The sequence below is a fragment of the Anabrus simplex genome, chromosome 2 (assembly GCF_040414725.1).
Source record: "Anabrus simplex isolate iqAnaSimp1 chromosome 2, ASM4041472v1, whole genome shotgun sequence".
Classification (NCBI taxonomy): domain Eukaryota; kingdom Metazoa; phylum Arthropoda; class Insecta; order Orthoptera; family Tettigoniidae; genus Anabrus; species Anabrus simplex.
In genome coordinates this window covers 908432495-908449931 of record NC_090266.1, presented here as the reverse complement: position 1 = coordinate 908449931, position 17437 = coordinate 908432495, and the positions used below count along the sequence as shown (strand labels likewise).

The 17437-nt window shown below is 39.0% G+C and overlaps 1 protein-coding gene across 9 annotated transcripts in view; it reads left to right on the top strand.

Moving 5' to 3' along the window:
* LOC136864547 (serine-rich adhesin for platelets) overlaps positions 1–17437 on the top strand; it is a 709539-nt gene that overhangs the window by 186519 nt on the left and 505583 nt on the right. The gene's annotated exons all lie outside the window — the stretch shown is intronic.

Sequence of the window (17437 nt, the reverse complement as noted above, 5' to 3'; positions counted from 1 at the left end):
CCTAAACAACCTCATAACCATGTACAGAGATCTGTACCCTTTATTTACAATCCCATTTATGTGATTACCCCAATGAAGATCTTTCCTTATATTAACACCTAGATACTTACAATGATCCCCAAAAGGAACTTTCACCCCATTGATGGAGTAATTAAAACTGACAGGACTTTTCCTATTTGTGAAACTCACAACCTGACTTTTAACCCCGTTTATCAACATACCATTGCCTGCTGTCCATCTCACAACATTATCGAGGTCACGTTGCAGTTGCTCACAATCTTGTCACTTATTTGTTACTCTATACAGAATAACATCATCCGCGAAAAGCCTTACGTCTGATTCCACTTGTTTACTATCATCATGTATATATATATATATATATATATATATATATATATAAGAAAACATAAAGGTCCAATAATACTGCCTTGAGGAATTCCCCTCTTAATTATTACAGGGTCGGATAAAGCTTCACCTACTCTAATTCTCTGAGATCTGTTTTCTAGAAATATAGCAACCCATTCAGTCGCTCTCTTGTCTAGTCCAATTGTCGTCTTTTTCGACTCTGCAATTCAGGTCTCCTGCTAAAATGAATGGTACGTTTGTCTTTATTATGCTGAATGCATTGCTTAGTTTATCGATGATGTCGATTTCTTTGAATTCTGGTTGAAAGTAAATGGCTACTGTAGTAAACATAGACAGTTCCAGTACTATGATGTTGCTACTTTTCACAGGGATATTATATGGACAGAAGATTTGTTTCGCCTTGCAGGTAATGCCGCCTTTATGTCTTCGTGGAGGTCCCTGGGATGCAAATATGTGCGTGCTGTAGAGGTCTTTGTGACTCAATTCTTCAGTAAGAAAAATTCTTTACGAAGATTACAATGTCATAGTCACTCATAAAGTCCGTTGGAGAAAGGGTTACTACATTCTTCAGGCCTTCTATATTCCACAGCAGTACAGTAGTTTGTGCATTTTGTCGTTAGTCTAGGGAGGCGCCTTTGTATCTGCTCTGTCTGCGGGAGAAGCGAAATCGCCGAGCCAGTACTCCTTTAGGCCTAAAATCAGGAGTTGAACTTGCACGTAGGAATGTAAAAGGTATTCCTATTTTATATGCTTTTTTTCCTCCTAATGTTGCAAGCTCTTCGTATTCAATGTTTTCTGTGATCCTTTTTTTGTAAGAAATCTTTTTACGTTTTCTATAGAAGTTGATTCTTTTAATCTCCCTGCATATAGCCAGCCTCTTTTTTTCTGCTGCTTGGAGGTCTTCCTCATTTGCGTTAGTGCCGATCACCGATTCTCTCTGTTGTCTTCTTCCAGGTCGTGCTTCTGTCGTTCTATGACTGTCAATTTCTTCTGCTACCTCTATCTGGACAAGTTCATCCTGCTTTCCTTCTGGGTTAATTTGAAGATGTCTATGGTTTATTCCATTCTTCGGGTCGATGTGTTTGTTTGTTTGTTTGTTTGTTTGTTTGTTGTAGTTAGGGTATTGTCTTGGTGGCCTGATTTACTTGGGGAACTTAATGGGCAAGTTGTACCCTCGCTGAGATGTACCTTTTCCTCTTCATCTGGTGAGTTACTTCGCAGAGTATCCCCATGTATTTCAAGGACATTTGTCCCTATTGTCCTTCTATCTTGTAGTCCATTTCTTTTCCTATTCTGGAAGATATTCTGTATTGGATAATTACTTTTTCCTTCTCACTGGTGAGATTTATTTGTGCTTGCTGACATTCATTCTTTGTGGGTTCTTCACGTCCTAATTCTGAAGGCTGGTCCCTTGTCATGTATATGATGTTGACTAGTTCATTTAATTTAGAGTTCATATCAGTCTTCAGAGATTTTTAACTCTTCCTGCTTGGAATTCCCTGGTTTGTACGTTAAAAGTCTTGTTCACAATTAAAACATAGCCATAGTAATTTAGATTTCTTTTTATTTGATGACTTTAGAGCGTTAAACTGTCCCTGTTGTAGTTCAGCGCATTGTAGGTGGTGCCATCTTTGGCACAGACCGTCACACATAACTGCGTATTCATCTTCAACTCTACGTTCGCAGAAGGGCCATATGTCATGATTGCTGTGGCTTTGCTTCTTTCTGCAACTATTATATATGACTGAGTCTGTATTACCCGCTGCCATCTCTACTATTGTTTGAGAACTTGTATTGTCTTGACCTCTCTTTTTCTTTACTCCTTAGTGATAATAAAAGGACCTTGTAAGGTGTGTCACCTATATGTTGATGCGAATTCAGATGCACTATGTTTCAATGACGATAAACATCATTGAAATATAAATGATCTAACAGATACACTACACTTTTCCATATTAAATAACAGTTAAAATCTTGATTTGCAACTTTCAATAACACAACCTATTGGGAAGAAGCACTTTTTAAATATATACCGTTCACTACTGTATATTTATTATGTGGGATCGCAGACACTATTTAAGCAATGTAAAATATCACCTCCAATTACACTCTTCTATCACTGCCTTCTGAATTGAAAATGTATTGGAAAGTAGTGAAAGTGATTATATTCATAAGAAATATTGGAAAGCGAGTATAGTAGTGCTTCAGAACAACTTACAGACTTGAGTTCTAGTTCAAATCCTACTTCGGTGTCAATGTCGGATGAAAGTCAAATTACAAGGCATATTCAGAGTGACAAAATTAAGATGGCAATAGGTTAACCCTTGAAGAGTATGTGGAAATGGTTAATTGCATATGCGATGGTATCATACCTGCCAACTTTACAAAACCAAAACTGAGGAGAAATTGATATGAAAATCAGCAAAAATCAGGAGAAATAAGGAGATTGGCCAAAAATGCTTATTCTACATGTCCTCGGCAATACATTATCTTCGCAAGCTCCATGCATCATGTCGTCAAGTCTACATTTAAACTAACACATATTTCAGGGAAACTGAGTAAAATCTAAATTCACAAATATTTTACTCTCAAATGTATTCATATTCAGTGATACCTAAATATACAACACTGGAACATTTTATAAAAACATGTATGGTATGGTAGGCCTACCGTCCTTCCCACTTACTAGTTTACAGATGCTTCTCCATCAGCAGAATATTGCTGTTGATTGAAAGAAGCAGCAGGGGCAGATTTTGCCTGTCTGAGAAACCCTCTGTCAAAAGTTTGTTGAAAGTAGTTGCCTTGTAGCCTTTTTCCACCATGTGACACAGAAATATCACATCGACAAACAGTAGAAAATGCAGAAAATCCACCTTTTCTGAATTCAATAATGCGTGGAAACTGTTTCAAGAAAACAGAATTGTATTTCTTGGCCATAGTGAACAATCAAACACCAAGCAAAAACACTACAATATGACAACATTTTACATTATCTGTAAACAGCCGCTTAACATGAAAACAAACCTCCTTCAGGGATTCGGGAAACCAAATGACATTCTGTCCACTATAAAAAATTCAATAAATACTGGATATGTTTCACTGAAACGCGCGCGCTTCAAACCGAACAGGACAGTACACCACTGGACAAAAATATATAATACAACACACAACAATGGAAGCATTCGAACCAGTGTTAGCCAAAATTCACCAAATTCTAAATTAAAAGTCGCTAAATCGAATTAACCACCATAATCCAGTTGCACTATATTTATATGATAATTTAATCATTTAAGAACTGAAATTCACTACCTAGTCAGAAGATAAATAATTCTTAATTTTCCAGCTCCTCCACAGCAGACAACGAAAGTTGCATGCATTTGCTTTTCTGAAAGTTCGTACCATTAACATGTTTTTCTTAAAAAACCCTTGAGCATTCCTTTGTAGAATCGCTGGAACAGTTGAACACTTACGCCAATTCCTTAGACTTAAAAAAATGTCTTTTTACTATCTGCTTTACCTCGCACCGACACAAATAGGTCTTACGGCGACGATGGGATAGGACATGGCTGGGTGTGGGAAGGAAGTAGCCGTAGCCTTTATTAAGGTTTGTCTGGTGTGAAAATGGGAAACCACAGAAAACTGTCTTCAGGGCTGCTGCCAGTGGGGTTCAAACCCACTTATCTCCCGAATGCGAGTTGACAGCATTGTGCCCCTAACCGCACGGCACCAACTCACTCAATCCGATTCCTTAGCTTTGTACATGTGACGGCTTCCCCATAATCACACATTAAATTAAAAAACACTTCTAATAACAATCAAGAGCGCTGCCACTGAAACTTCAGATAATACAGGGGTACTGTGGTATGTTTTTATAACACTGTCTCAAAACCCGACTGTTGTTATACAAGGTTAAAAATTACACATCTCTGTTCCCTCACAGGAAGCATGTGAGTGAGGCGATCGGTCTGTGATAAGCCTTCTGAAAATAATGTGAACTCATGCTCCACACGTGTATGCGAAGCACAATGCTATTTATCAAGTAATAAATTAAAATTTGCCAGAATTAATTCTAAATGGCTCCTAAATTCTCTGGAAAAATCACTAGTCACTATCTTTGAAATTCTGTCACTAAATTACTTAGGAAAAACTCCGTATCTAGAGACTAGAATCGACTAGACTGATGTGAACGAACACGAACATACCATTTACATGTAATAAATATCATTTTTGGTCCGTATTGATGATATTTACTTTGTATTGATTAGGTGGTCTATTTAATAAATAACTTACTGTTATTATTCCAAACGAACATACCACGTGAGAAAAAGAGATTGACAATCAATATACAGGTTTCAATAAACAACGCACATTCGCATGTGTTTATCTTATTAACAAGCAGCGATATTTCATTTTAAGCGGCCAGTGAGCGAAGGACTTCCGGCCACTGGCGTACCAAGTTGAAATAGCGGGATTTTAAAGCAAATGTTTTAAGTTCACCGAAAATATAAACTAAAATTGGGAGAAATATTAGAATAATTGGGAGGGGGGATAACTGTCAAAAATCGGGAGTTTCCTGCCTAAATCGGGAAAGTTGGCAGGTATCTAAAATCAAAGTTTGGATGGAATAAAGGACTGTATACAAGTGTATGCAACTCAGACTGGGAATAGAGAAGAGGATATTGAGGTATCCCTGGAGAAACTGGAAAGAGAATGCTGAAGTCGGAATTGAATAACTAGGGAAGGAAGAAGTATTTGTACCGTACCTTACAGATATGTGAAACGGAATGATGGGGGAAAAATTGGTGGTAAGAAATGGCTTGATAGTGGGCATTACATGATTTGGAAAGAAAAATAGTAGGATTATAAACTAAGATGTGAGTGAGAGGAAAGATTCAGTAATTAATTATTTCTTGGTCGAAGAAGAAAATCGTAGACAGTTATTGGACATAACAGCTCTTCCCGAAAGTATTTTGATGGAGACTATGGAGTAGTAGCAAGGATGTAAGATGGAAAGAAGGAGAAAAGAGAGATGGAAATAAAACTATGGAAATTGAAAGATAAAGTACAGGAGTGTTTCAGGAGATCCTGAAACAAATTGGGAGATGTGGAATGGGCATAGTCCAAGTTTAAAAGGGCATTTGTAACTTAGATGTGAAGCTTTCACCAGAGTCTGTTAAATTATTTAGGTCTTCTTCCGGGTTGAATCATGTTGTTTATGTATGTTTCAAAACATCGGCAAACTGTACATAAGGTACATAAAACAACAACATTGTTCAACCTGGAAAAAGAACTGAATAAAGGCATTTGTAAGATGAGCAGAGAAAATCTGTGGCAGAACATCTGCCACAGAGAAAGAAAAGGAGACATAAGAGAGTGAAGGAAGCAGTTGGAGGAAAGAGAAAAGCCTGGCAAAAGTTAAACTGAAACAAAAATGTAAAAACGCAAATTGAAATGTTAGGAAAGAGAAAGATGATTTAAAAAATAGCATCTGAAGTAAAGAAGAAAAATTGGGAGGGACTCACATGAGATATGGAAGAGGATATTAATGGGGCTAAAAGGATTTTGTATGGACTTCTAAAGCCTGTTGTACACAATCACACTTTTGTCAAATTGTCCTTCACAAGTTGCAATCGTTTAAGAATAGGCTAGGAAAACAACAGATAGGGAATCTGCCACCTGGGCGACTGCCCTAAATGAGGTCAGTAGTGATTTATTGATTGATTGATTGTGTTTGCTAGGATCTGCAAAATACCCAGTACAATATTAATTAAGACTTCCCAACTGTATCGTACTTTACAAATATGTAGAAGGGAAATATAGAATACTCTGTAAAATACAGATTGAATATCAGTACTAGAATTTCAAAGGATACCGAAGGAAGGCTAACATGAAATAGGGAAACATCAGAAAAAGGGGGAAAAAACAAGGTTTTTTTCCCCGCATGGCTAGCGAGGTGACAAAGGGAAATAGATTGGGGAATCGAAATGTCCCAAAACACAGGGAGTAACGAAGAAAAATCTGCATTGAAGTGAGTACTTATTTATTCAGTTCATCATTCAATAAGCAGAACAGTTCACATCACAATTTTAGGTTAAGTAATTGAAAAAATTCAGCATAAGACTTGTTTCATGTTTTTTACCCATATTGAATTTAATACCAATTGTTACAATTCTTGTTCTATTTTTAACCTAATTCAATACATAAAAATATTTGTGTCTTGAAGGACATTTTATTACAGTATGACTTGGACATCAGTAAATTGTGATCAATGTCTAGTCCATCACAGCCATGTTTTAATTTGTTAATTCTTTTTCATTATTGTTAACTAGTGGTAATATTTTAATTGGTGTAAAATAATTTTAATAATATAATTGTTTATATGAAAGTTCAATGTAAAGGCTTACCTTGAGATATTTGTTCAAATTAGGCTGAAGATGCTTGATATAACGAGCGAAACATATCCCTGTTATGAATGTTTGAATGAATGAATGAATGAATGAATGAATGAATGAATGAATGAATGAATACTCCCGTCTCCCAGTTCAGGATCACCTGAAGCTTGGGAGAGAGCATTCGTTTATTACAATTCATTAAATTTTATACATGCCTTACATTTCCCTTTCACAATTACCAATACTATACAGAATATAATTTATTTTGTCCTAGACTTTAACAGTATTATATAGTCTAGGACAACATGTATCTTCCCCTGCCTATCTTACTAATTAAACAATTTTTATATTACTACTTTAAAGTGAGAAGTTAAAATTAGAATGGCAAATTTAAAATAAATTACGGCATTACGGCACACTGGCACCTTGGCGCAAGGCCATCTATGTGGAGGTAAGTATCCTCCTTTATCTCACCTGACTGACACAGCAAGTCATAATACTCCACTTCTACCTCTCCTGATACGATCCGCTACCACTTGTTGTACAGTCGTCATATTACATCTCTGCTGAACTTGTGTCTTACCTTGTCTTCATGTATCTGCTTAGTGCATTATTCTGTTTACATGTTACCTCTCATTCCTCATTATACTACTTATAATTCCAGTTTACTTGTCTATCATCACACTCATCAACGTCACATTTACTAATGTTTAGTAACAATGGCATTACTTTCAGTTATTGTTAATCTATTCTTATTTCTTTCTGCCACATGTTTCTTAAAATACAGAAAAACTTAGCTACTCTTCCTGGGGTGATCCATTCTTTATTTAACAATTTAGTTAGTGTATAAAATTCCTTCTCTCTTTCTACTTTTAATTTATATTCCTCCCCAAGTTATTTAGTTCTCAGTGCATTTGTTCCCTTACATGTTCTCAGTAAATAAGCTTCTTCCATTGTTTCGCCACAGAATAAACAATGATTTTCATTATGGTTCTCTCTTAGTCCCTTGTTTTTATATAATCCCATAAGCCACCACAACGCACCTCTTAGTTCCCTATTTGGGATTCTTTTTTTTTTTTCTTATTGACATGTTTTGAATAATTCCACAAAATTCTGCTAGTGTTCTTTTAGTTTCACATTCTGCCCCAATCATCTGTTTCTCTATGTCCTTCACTCTAATCGTTAATTTTTTAATGAATCCGTTCTCTTTGGTGTTCATCTCTCTGTCCCAACATTCTCCCATTCCTATTTTATCTAGCATACTTTTTACTTTCAATAACCAATAATCCTCATCTAGGTGTCTCATCTGGTGTTGGTATGCTGGGTTCAATATTTCCCTCCCCTCTCCCCTTTTTAGTCTCAACCAATATTTTACTACTTTCCTGCTTATATCTGCTGGGATGCTGATATCTTCACATATACTTCTAGCTCCACTATTTGCTGAGCATTCTGGTAGACCCATTATTATTTTACATAATGTATTACTTATGACATCTAGTTCTTTTTTGTCTACTTCTATACCCCATATTTCTACACCATACAGTGATCTTGATAGCACAAGAGCATTAAAAACATTTTTGTATAGCTTATATTCCGTATTTGGCATCTTTTTTTCTAAAGACCTTATACTTGATAGGGCAGCCAATCCTTTTATTTTTTCACGACGTATCTGTTCTTTCCACATCCCATTCGATGTTATTATAATTCCTAGATATTCTAATTTATTTACAACTTCTAATTCAACACCATCTAACCACCAGCGCTTTTCATTTCTTTTAAATTTATTTCCTCTTTTACAAACCATTACTGTTGTTTTCTTGGTATTTATTTTCAAATTCCATGTACTACAGTATTATGACGTATTTTTAAGGCTACTTTGCATACCGACTGTCGTTAGTGAGAGCAGCAGGATGTCATCTGCGAAGACTAGGCCAGGAATTTCTTTGTTGTTTAAGCAAGGGCTTGTCCTATCCTCCTTCCCTTGGCATTCGATTACATCATTTATAAAAAGCAAAAACAGAATTGGTGATAGTTTACATCCTCGCTTAAGTACAATGTTCGAGTGTATCTTACCTACCATTAGATCTTCCTTAACTTTAATTGAGCATATCACTTCAGCGTATAATTGTTTTATGGCTTTAATCATTTTAATTGACAGTCCTATTCCAGCCAGCTTCGCAACGACCGCCCATCTGCTAACCGAATCAAAAGCTTTTTGTAGGTCTATTGCTGCAATGTATAATCTGCCACCTTTCCTCCTTAAGTACTTGTCAATTTATGTTTTGATTACAAATATATTGTCTGTAGTTCTCATTCTTTTCTTGAATCCTGATTGGTACACTGAGAGTATAGAGTAATCTTCTGCCCATTTCATAATTCTTTTAGCTAAAATACCAGTGTAGATCTTACTGAGTGAATCCAACAAGGTAATATCCCTATCGTTATTTGTGTCTGATCTTTCTCCCTTTCTTTTGTTTATCAGGCAAATTACTCCTTCCTGCCAACATTGGGAATTTTTCTGCCATCAAAGATTTTGTTAAGTATTTTAGTTATTATTTCTAGCATCTGGCTGTTATTTCCTATCTCTTTCCAAAATTCATACGTAATTCCATTAGCAGCCCCTGATTTTCTGCCCTTCCCTTTTTAATGTATCTAGTACCTCATCTGTGGTTATTATATCGTCTAGTACAGGCAGAGTAAACTCCACATGTCTCAGTATACCAATTTCATTTATGTTCCTTTTCCGTGTGTCTTTACCTCCTAATAACCCCTTAAAATATGTTAACCACTCTTCATTGGATATGCTTACTTGATCACAACTTTTATAATATTTACATATTGTGCTAATTCTTTTCCATACTTTCTTAGTTTCATTTTCTTTACAGTACTTAAGTAATAATTTTGCCTCTTTGTCCTGCCAGTTCCTTTTTCTATCACTTATTAAATCTTTGTATTCCTTTCTCTTTTTACAAACATCTGCTCGTAAATCCTGAGATCCCTCATTTATGTACATTTTCAAAGCCTTGAATACTTGATTTTTCTTTTCTTTACACTCCTCAGTATACCATACATTTCTATTATATTGCCTTCTCTTACTCACAACCATTTTTTTACCAGCTACCTCTATTGATCTTTCAAGCATTCTTACTGCGTCATCTATGTTATTATCCTCTATCATATACTCCATACCTATCTTCAAAATGTCAAAGGTTTTACCCCTATAGTGGTCCCTAAATTCTTCTCTCATTTCCTCACCCCACCTATACCTTACTAATTTTCTCTGTTCATTGTGGAAATGTTGTTTATCTTCTTGATTATCTTCATCTCTCAGTAATCGAATAGCAACTGGGAAATGATGAGACGCTGTCCAATTTTTTTACCTGAATTTCCTTAATAAAAGTTAAAGCCTCTCTAGATGCCAACATCAAGTCTATAACACTCCCTCCTGACTCAACTATATATGTTAGCTTACCTGATTCGTCCCCCGGCCATCCCCCATTTAAGATGTACAATTCCTATATCGCACATATTTCCAGTAATTTCTCTCCATTTTTGTTACACTTTGTCTTTGCTTCTACTTTCTATTAATATTTCATCAATTTCTTTATCGTATAAAGGATTCTTTAAGCCAACCCTTGCGTTGAAATCACCCATTATAATTATTCCTGCTTCTTCATTTTCTAATTTGATCTGATTTACTATATCAACAAGCTGTTCAAAGAAGTTTTTCTTCTCAAACGGGGACCCCGCTGGGTGGTTGTAACCAAAACCAATAAAAATTTCTCTCCCATTCTGGTTTCCTTTTCTAATTTTTACCCAAATCATTTCCTTACATCCCAGTTCCCATATCTCCACCTGCTTGCAAATTTCGTCTTTTACGATAACTTATCCCTCCCGGGTAACGCCCTTTCAAACTCCTTTTATATTTCGTTTTACTCCAGACCTTAAATCCTGGTATTTTCACATTTTTGCTAGGCGACAACCAAGTTTCTACTATCCCAATTATCTCACTATCTCTCATTAGATGTATAAATTCATCATTTCCCAGTTTGCTTAATATACCCTCGATATTTATTAATCCCACTACCCAGTCTAGTTATTTGTTCATATGTATATCTGATGTCGCCAAAGCCTTACTTCTCGTCATTCGTGCCTTTTCTAATTGTATAATGGATCCACTTGGGGAGCTAACTATTTCCTCCTCTAACCCCTAGCCTCCTCAGACCTTGTCAAACCTTTCTTTTCCCATATATCTTTCAAATTTAACGCTGGCTTATGTTTCTTTTCTTCTTTTCTCCCTGTGGTGTCTTGCCTCCTAAGGACCTCCTCCTCTTCTTCTTGGGTTACTCTCCTGAGTTAGTGATGTCTGGTTTCGGTCGCCGCGTCATCCAGTTCATTGTCCTTGCTTGGTTGGTTTGAACACACACCTATTGACTCAGGTTTACTGTTGTCACTCACTAGACTGCCGGTCTTCCGCATAGCTGACACATCAGGGCAATGTCCCAGCTCGCGGAGCTGTCCAACTGTCCATATCCTGCTCCATGAATCGGCCGATATTATGAGCCTGTTTCCATGAATAGATGCTTTTAGTCCCTAGTGCTGAGCCTTTCCTTGGTGGAAACATAGTGTTTGCACATTTTCCACTTCTTCTTTGTCCAAATCTTTCTTGATCCATATTTTCGTGCCTTTCAAGTTTCTCGTGTTTTCTAAAATTTTTTGAGCTTTCAAACTAGATACCATACATACTTTTACTGGTCTTTTCCTCATATTTCTTCCTAATCTAAAGGCATTATCGATATCACTCTCGTTGCACTCAATCTTCAAACTCTCCCTGATTAGGGAAAGTATTTTATCTTGCATATCATTAAAGTTCTCTCTTTCTGTTTCTGCCAATCCGTAGATTATTATGTTTCTCTTCCTATCTTCTTTCAGTCGTGTCTTTTCCTTTTCTTCGAGGTTCCTTAATCTTTCTTCTAGCTCCAGTACTTTCGTCTTCATACCATGTATTTCGTTTTTATTCTGTAATACGCTCTCTTTAATATCCTTGAGTTCTAATTGTATGAATGACTTCAAGTCCTTGAATTAATTTTTTTTTGTTCCATTAACATTTCCTTGGTCTTCTCTGCATGGCATTCTTGCATGGCCTCTTGGATCTTCTCAATATCTTCCCATGACAGTCCAGGGCCAGGGTTTATCTCCACTCCACCGATCACTAGTAGCACCATCACCACCACTAATGAAACTACTGTTTGTGTAATGTTGAGACCGATTTTCACCATTTGTAATGATTTTACCTTGTATCTGCCCTGCCATCTGCCTATAGCACACCTGTATTGTTCGATTGTAACTCCCATATTCGCGCACTCCTAAACTTTCCACACGTTCAGCACGACGTTCGTTCACCTCGCTAGCTGAATTGCAACTGATGTCCCTGTTAGTGTTGTATTGTAATAAAATGTCCTCCTAGAGACACTAAACATTTTTATATATTGAATTAGGTGGAAAATAAAACAAGAATTGTAACAATTAAATTCAACATGTCTTGCATATATATCCGCCATGGGGCATAATGTAAGTTTTAGTCCTGATTTAGTTACCATTGCCAAAAGAGACTATAGTAAGCATTGATGAGGAATGATGTGTGATAAAAGCACTCGCTTCCAGAGCAGATAAAGATAGGATCCTCGTAGAAACAATTAGAAAATTCATAAACCATGAACCTACTACGCTGGCGTAAAAGGGGGAGAGGTGATACTCCTGAGTGACGCGACCCCCGGTGGCGGATAGGGGGGTCCTATCCGGCTTGCTGGCGGATGTGAGCGAATTAAAATAGCTTTCGCACACCAAACGCATATCCCCCTATGGGTGGGTGATGCAGGCGAAGAATACACCCATGATATCCCCTGCCTGTCGTAAGAGGTGACTAAAAGGGTCGACCAAGGGATGATCGAATTAGAACCATGAGACTACTTGTAATTAGTACCACCATGCGGGAAACACCATGGGTCGCTTTTACTTGCACATAGTACCACTATGTTTGGTTCACAATAGGTTTGTGATTTGTAGCGCCAGTGTGTGCGAAGCAGGGTGAGTTTTACAGTACCTGTGATAAGTACCACTCTACGAGCGACACCATGGGTATGCCTTGCCTATGATTAGTACCCACTATGTGAGGAACACCATAGGTATATGTTACCTGTAACTGGCGCTGCAGTGTGAGAAACACCATACGTCTGTGTTACATGTGTGCATTACATTACCTGTGAGTAGTACCATAATGTGTGAAATACTGTGAGTCTACACTACTTTTGATTAGTACCGGAACATGACAAATACCATGGTTCTACTTTCCTTGAGATAAGTACCATTATGAGGGGCCGATGACATGGATTTTGGACCCCTTTAGACTACAAGTATTATCGTTTTAGGATTGTGCTTTAGAAGCAGTTCCTTGGTCAGTACTACTATTTTTTAATGCTAGTTTCTGGAAATGTGGGACATTATGGGTCGGATCCAGTGATTGTTTTATATTCATATCCCTCCATTCATTCTTCGTCATGTTTTGAATTCTGGTCAGTGGGTGATATTGGACTTTTAAATTCTCATCACATTTCGTCTCATTTCGTACCATTAGGCGCCGATGACCTAGATGTTCGGCCCCTTTAAACAACAAGCATCATCATCAACATTCATTAAGTCGTCATACCTCATGCTTCCATTCTTATGACTGTAATCCTGGCATTCAAACATAACAACACTGAGACATACGCCAGGAATGTACTAGTCCTCCCTCTTCAACAGGCCGAAGATCATCTTTACAGTATAGCTGCTCGAGGCCGTATATATATATATATATATAGTTGGAAAGAGGAGGCAGGGTGGAGACGTTATGACACGCAGAGGGACGGAAAAATATGCTGGAAGCACGTCAACTTGCAGATGTGACGGTGATGATGTCATCAGAAATTTGGTGAAGCAGTTGGCTGACAATAATGCTGAATAAACTGTATATAGGATAATATTTTTTGTTTATTTCCACCTATTCAATACATTCCACCTATTCAAATTACAAATGTATTGTAATGTATTGAATAGGTGGAAATAAACAAAAAATATCATCCTATATACAGTTTATGAAACTTTCAATACGGACGAAAAGTGATTTTCATCACTTGTAATAATGCTGAAGTCGCCATAGAGATTGTAGGCAAAGCCGCCAAGAAGAAAAAGGCAGATATGACTAAATTAGATGGAGATGAGTAGAGTCCATTTCAGGTTGTGTCTGTGGGGCCAGCTGCCCAATAGCAAATGTTCAGTGCTGTCGCAGCATGGGAGAGAACACTGGATACCAGCCATGGGGCTGTGAACGGAGCTCTACCGGAGTGAGAGAACAATGTCTGTCATCCTAAACTGCGAGACTGTTATGCGTGACTGTGAACTGAGGACTGCGATAGCGGCAGTGAAGTAACTGTGTGACTGAGTGAGACTGTAGAGCTATTGAACGAAGACTAAGTGTGAATTGGTGTGAGCACTGAGAGAGAGAGAGAGAGAGAGAGAGAGAGAGTGTGTGCGAACAGTGTAATCATCGTGTCCTGTACTATGAGTGTAAGTTGTGATCTTGGTATTTCTGTGTGTGTTAATATATAGTATAAGTAGCTAGTTAATAAATCTTAGAAGTTTAACGCTAGCATTTTCTGTGTTTATATATCTACTCCGCCAACTCATAACAACTGGCGTCAGAAGTGGGATGAACAAGTTGGATGAACTAGTGAGAGAATCTAGTACATTACAACTGGTGTCAGGAACTCGAAGCTGGTAGTGTATTTTGGAACTTACAAAAATTTCCAGTGAGTCACAAAATGGACGTGGAACAGTTCCAGAGTCTTCTTCTAAGTAAGCTTAGTGAACTTGAAAGTAAAATCTTATCTATGACGAACTCATCAGTGAACTGAAATCCAAATGGAAATCTAACCAGGATCAACTGAAAACAGACTTCAGTGAACTGAACAACTGACAGTTTGTCGGAAAACAAAGTGAACATTGACGTCATGCAGGACAGCAACAAACTGGATGAGAAGTGGTCTGAAGTAATGCTCGTAGCTGTGGGGTCCGGAGTTCGAGGCCCAGCGGAGGAAGCAAGTGCCTTGCATAAGAGTATGACTACCACTGAGACCTGACTAGAGTCCACCGATGGTGATGTTGGTTCTGGTGGTGTGAAGGAGGAAACCCCATGATACAGCGAGACCTCTTCCTGGAGGACATGCCGGACCCAGTTTGAGACCGGATCGATGTCAGAGTAGGGAGCAGAATACCTGATGATTGCTCGACTATGTGGGCAGAAGACAGAAGTACTATGCAGCCCCAACCATGTTCGACCTATGAGGAGGTTGTGGGAGTACTTGATGGGCTGTGCTGTGACCACCAACCGAGATCCGCCTACAGAGTCCAACTACAGGAGAGGACATAGCGCGCTGATAGAGCGCCGAGGGTATTCAACGTTGAGATCGAGCAACCAGGCAGCTTGACTGGACGGGCTACCCCGACTTGACACCCAGCGCTAGGTGGCTGACACCTGTGGTAAGCTGTGTGATACCGAGATCCGTCCAGGGAGGATCCTCGGCACCAAGCAGAACCTCGAGGAGGATCTGATGATATCCCTGAAGATGGAGGTAGCGATAGTAATGGCATGGCTGGAGGGACCCCCATTAGGAGACGGCGTGCTAATGGAGTTCGAACTGATGACCAGGAAATGAGGGTGCCACCTGACCAGGACACTCGTCCCAGTACGAAGTTGTGTGCCGATAAAAACATAGACCTCGTAAGAAAGGGGACCCAGCAGGGCCAAGCCCGAGAAGTGTGAGTCAGGCCAGAGGAAATGAAGGCGCTCAGGCCCTGGAAGCACACGGAGTTGTAATAATAATAATAATAATAATAATAATAATAATAATAATAATAATAATAATAATAATAATTGGAGTTTGCCTCTGGAGAGGCCTGGTGCAGGTCTTTTGATTTGACACCCATAGGCGACCTGCGCGTCGTGATGAGGATGAAATGATGATGAAGACAGCACATACACCCAGTCCCTGTGCCAGGTGAATTTACCCGTTATGGTTAAAATTCTTGACCCTGCCGGGAATCGAACCCGGGGTCCCTGTCACCAAAGGCCAGTGCGCTAACCATTTAGCCATGGAGCCGAACGACGGAGTTTTGGATGAAGGGAAAGTCACTGAGTTTTGGATGCCAAACGAGGGCCTGCGGATTGTCATCACCAGGAACGAGGACGTCACCGCCCGGACCCAGCGTATCCTCCATTGGGAAGCGATGGCCACCCGATCACCTGTTCGGTGCCATATCATGGAGCAAGACGAGACGCCTTGCTGTAAGGGGGGAGCAGTGCAACGTAGGCGGTCTGTACGTCTGCCATCTCAATCTCCGACTTTGGGCGTGACCAGCGATTGAAGCAGGACGTCGCCATAAGGCCCGTCCCCCACTCCCTCCCCCTCCAAGCCTCACCAGTCATGGTTGAGCCTAGGTACAAGGTGGCCCCTTCTCTATTCACCCATGGCGGAGCGGCGGTCAAATTGAAATTGCAAGTTGATTAACCTGGAGTCTTCTACAGTGCAAGGTTTCTGGATGCATCCAGCTTCTGTACTGTTCTGGAACGATTGGACCAGTTACATATATAAGACTGGAGTGGCTTGCCAGTTAGTCCATTCGAGTTCAAGTAGTTGGAGTCGAGCTCAGTGGCTGAGTGTGATTTACAACCTGATTTGAGTGAAGCGGTCTGTTGGAGTGTCCGCCTGAAGAAAGAACTGAGGACTCGTTCTGTATGTCTGTTGCTGTGGGTTGTGTCTCGGGCCAGCTGCTGTGTAGCGAATGTTGAGTGCTTTTGCAGCGTGGGAGAGAGGATTGGATACCAGCATGGGGCTGTGAATGGAGTTCTACCAGAGTGAGAGGACAACAGACATCATCCTGAACTACGAGACTGTCGCACGCGGACTGTGAACTGAGGACTGCGATAGTGTTCTGTACTAGTGAACAAGGACGGAGTGTGAATTAGTGCGAATGAACAGTGAGAATAAGAGAGAGAGAGAGTGCGAACTGTGTAATTGTTAATGTTAATTGTAACTGTGTACTTGGTTAATAAATCTCAGAAGTTTAATGCTACCAGTTTGTGTTTATTTATCTAACCCACCAATGCGTGATAATACTATACAGATGTCACTATAGACTGAACAAGTTGTGGTTGTGGTTCAGGCCTTATAGCTGATAGCATGGATTCAGGAGACTGTGGGTTTGAACCCCACTGTTAGCAGCTGTGAAGATGGTTTGTTGTGGTTTCCTTTTTTTGCACTACGTTTATGTTGGAGCTGTACCTTAATTAAAGCCATGTTTCTTTCCTTCCTTGTTCTAGCCACATCCTATCCCATTGTTGCCATAAAACCTACCTGAGTTGGTGCGACATGGAACCAATAACCAAAGGTAACAATAGTTCAGTACCCAGAGCAAATCTCCAGACAGGAAGAGGTTCGTGATTTATTCCCTGATCATGCTGTCATTTCAGCTCTGTATTAAACATCTTTGTGATATGTACTCAGTGTAAAGTATATGATCTGAAAGCTTAGAAAGCAAGTAGGAAGTTAATGTGGTCTTGAGCTGTAATAATTTTTTCAGTT